The sequence below is a fragment of the Pongo abelii genome, chromosome 19 (genome assembly GCF_028885655.2).
Source record: "Pongo abelii isolate AG06213 chromosome 19, NHGRI_mPonAbe1-v2.0_pri, whole genome shotgun sequence".
In the NCBI taxonomy this organism is placed as follows: domain Eukaryota; kingdom Metazoa; phylum Chordata; class Mammalia; order Primates; family Hominidae; genus Pongo; species Pongo abelii.
In genome coordinates this window covers 19,547,380-19,551,243 of record NC_072004.2, presented here as the reverse complement: position 1 = coordinate 19,551,243, position 3,864 = coordinate 19,547,380, and the positions used below count along the sequence as shown (strand labels likewise).

Here is a 3,864-nt window from a genome sequence, read left to right as displayed (position 1 = left end):
ATATAATCAGGCTGGGCACGGTGGCTCATACTTGCAATCCCAGCACTTTGGGAGGCCAAGGTGGGTGGATCACTTGAGGTCAGGAGTTTGAGACCAGCCTGGCTAACATCATGAAACCCCGTCTCTACTAAAAATAAAAAAAAATTAGCCGGGCTTGCTGGTGGGAGCCAGTAATCCCAGTTACTTGGGAGGCTGAGGTGGGAGAATCACTTGAAGCCTGGAGTTGGATGTTGCAGTGAGCCGAGCACTTACCATTGCACTCCAGCCTGGGCAACAAGAGCAAAGCTTCATCTCAAAAAAAAAAAAAAAAGTAGCTACTTGATTGAAAGACTGAGGCGGGAGAATGGAGCTGAGAACGCACCACTGCTCCAGGCTGGGCGCAAGAGCGAAACTTCATCACAAAAAACCAAGCCAAAACAAAACAAAACAAAAAAGAAAATGTGTATAATCATATTTTCAGGGATCTGTGCAATATATATATATATATATATTTTTTTTTTTTTTTTTTTTTTTTGAGACAGAGTCAAGTAGCTCTGTTGCCAGGCTGGAGTGCAGTGGGGTGATCTGGACTCACTGCAACCTCCACCTCCCAGGTTCAAGCAATTCTTTTGCCTCAGCCTCCCAAATAGCTGGGATTACAGGCACGCGCTGCCATGCCCAGCTAATTTTTTTTTTCGAGACAGAGTATCTCTCTGTCGCCCAGGCTGGAGTGCAGTGGCACGATCTCGGCTCACTGCAAGCTCCGCTTCCCCGGTTCACACCATTCTCTTGCCTCACCTCCCAAGTAGCTGGGACTACAGAGGCCCGCCACCATGCCCAGCTAAATTTTTTGTATTTTTAGTAGAGACAGGGTTTCTCCATGTTGGCCAGGATGGTGTTGATCTCCTGACCTCATGATCCACCCACCTCGGCCTCCTAAAATGCTGGGATTACAGGCATGAGCCACCACGCCCGGCCAAAACTACTCTTTAATTCCCAAGGCCAGCCACTGTGGTTTGAGCACGTGCCACAGCCTGTGCTTGGGTTGATGCCCCACATTCCCATGGTTGTCCAAAAGAGACCCTCAGACTCACAGTGGCCATTATTAATACTCTGAGGTTCAGCAGTGGTGGCACCTGAAAATCTACAAGCATCAGAAGAAACAAGTGCTGCAGAGAGGAACCACAACCATCACAAACCTGGAAGGCTGGGTGGGCCACCCCCTGGATCCCATCGGCTGCCTCTTTCTCACTTTGACTGAGACCTGCCTCCTGAATGATGACGGCTATCTAGATATGAATGAAAGCAGACCCCCTGTGTATCAACATGTACCTGTGGCTGTAAGCTCCCCAAACAGCAGTGAGTCCTACTTGTCATTGGCCCTGGAAGCTGCATCAGGTGCACAGGACAAGGTGTGCCGTAATGAGGAGCAGCTCCTCAGCCAACTCCAAGAGCTGCAATTGGATGATGACCCAGTGCAAACATTCCAAAAATAGTGCATCTTGCTGCTGGAAAGGGGCCCTTTCAGGGATCTGGGAGAAGTCATCCACCGAGAGAGCGTTTCCATGCATATCTCTGCCAAGTATTTGTCCTCAGCTCCGCTGTCTCACGATCCAGACCCCACCTGTAAATTAGGCTTATGTGTCATAAGGTTACCTGTTTTAGAAAATTCAGGTTGTGCAGCTGACACGTCCCTCACTCACCGTATGGTGTCTCTGGTGCCCAGCCATTATCCTCCCTGGTTCAGGCTTGGACACTTGGAATCACAGCGGTGGGAACTGGCCTCCACCGTGCTGACTGCTGCCAAAGGAGACACTTTGAGGCTCTGAACAATTCTGGAAGCAATGCAGAAGCACATTCATTCTTCCCCCCTCATCTTCAAACTGGCCCAAAATGAGTTCAAGATTGCTACTCCCACTAACAGTAGTACTGACAGCACCCTGCTCAACGTGGCCCTGGAACCTGGGTTACAGGTGATGAGATGACCTTATCATCCCTTAACTGGAGACACAGAGAGATGGTACGATGGTTGGTGACCTGTGCTTCAGAAATGAGTATCGCCCACCTCCCTCTACTCCCACAGGAAAGGAGTTTCTATACCCTACTCTTGAGACAGGACAACGAATCCTTGGAGCCCTCATATTCCTATTCTTGATGGCCTAAGAAAGGATGGGGCTGCTGGTGGGAGAAGGTGGCCTCTGTTTGGCTAGCCCAAGTTCTGTCCTCACTGCTTAAATCAACCATATGCTGATGTCAGCAACACATTGACCCTCTCTCATCAGAGACATGTCTAAGAGAATGAATTTTCAGCTGCCAATACTCAAGTGTGCCCTTGGGTGGTAGTGGGCCTGGTGGTTTTGTCTCCATCCTTGTCCATGCTTGTGAGAAACCCCAGACACCTTGGAAGCTCAGGACCGTTTCTAAAGCCCAAATCCCCAGCACAAGACTCTACCTCGAGAGGCCCCACTTCAGCTAGAACCCCTGGCAGATCTGCAACCCTAGCCTTGGGGCAGGCAAACCCCAGGCTCTACTGCTCCATCCTCCTGAGGGGCTAAGAGCACCTGCAGAAACCTTCAACCCTCTGACCTGGGGAAGGAAGAGATAGGAAGAGACCCCAAACAAGGTCTGGCCATCTGGGATGCTTCCCTTGCCCTGGTTTGCCTCAGATCATCTCAAGGTTGCTGAGGAGGAGGGAGAATTCATCTCTGTAGGCCAAGTTCAAACCCCACACGGTAATCTGGGCCAACCTGAATCAGGACCCAGATGGCCACGGCTGAGCTCAGGCTCTCCCGGACAGGTGTGCGGGTCCCAGGGAGCATCTTGCAGAGCTGGTACACACTCTTCACCCCTACTGAGGCTGCTAGTATTGTAGCTGCCACAGCCATATCCCACACCACTATCCTGTGCCTCAGTCTTGACTATCCACAGCGGGAGGAACTGGCTAGCTGTGCTTTCACACTGGCCCTGCAGTGTGCTATGAAGCATCCACAGAGCTGTGCCCTGTCAGCCCTTAAACTCTGTGAGAAAGACCACATTGGCTTTGAGGCAACCTGCCAGATTGCCACTGAGGCTGCTGCCGGTGGCATGACCCATTCACAGCTGTTCACCATTGCCTGCTACGTGGAGCTCTGTGGCTACGCGCTCCGTGCCTTCAAGCTGGCCTTATTGGCCATGAGTCATCTTAACCTGGCTCATAACCAGGATACCCACCCAGCCATCAATGATGTGCTCTGGGTTTGTGCCCTCAGCCACTCTCTGGGCAAGAATGAGCTGGCAGTTCTCATCTCCCTGGTGGTGAAGAGTGTGCACATTGCCATGGTGCTTTCAGACATCCTGTGTGCAAGGCTGCACGGTGACTGCACCTGGCCTGGCCAGCACCTGAGGCCGCCGCAACTCTGGAAAGCTCATCTCCACTGACACAACTCCATGGCACCAGTTGCTGATGCAATGCTTACATCAACACCACACACTACATCTAACACACATTAGCCATTGCCAGTATGGACAGTTCATTGAGTTTCTAAGCAAGGCTCGGGAGACCCTCCTGCTGCCCTAGGATGGCTACCTGCAATTTACTCTGTTCATCAACAACCACAAACAGATCTACAAAGGCAAGAAAAAGCTGATGCTGCTGGTTCGAGAGCCCTTTGGCTGAGAAAGCAGATAGCTCACCGGCCCAGCAGCCTGGATCCCCAGGTAGTATCAGGTCAGGCCAAAAATGCTGAAACATTTGTTTGCCCTGAGAGGACTCTGAGCACCTGTGGCTGAGGCCAAAGGACCACAGGGCTAAGGATGGGGGAGTCCAACTCTAGTCGATATGCATACCTTTGCAAGCTTCTCACTACAGCCCACTGTTGATGGAGGAAGTGGGCCCTGCAAATTGAC

At 51.4% G+C, this 3,864-nt stretch overlaps 1 pseudogene; it reads left to right on the top strand.

The window, feature by feature from the left end:
- The first annotated feature begins 937 nt into the window (after nucleotides 1-937).
- Nucleotides 938-3,634, top strand: LOC129056796 (zinc finger SWIM domain-containing protein 5-like; annotated as a pseudogene).
- The last annotated feature ends 230 nt before the right edge of the window (nucleotides 3,635-3,864 follow it).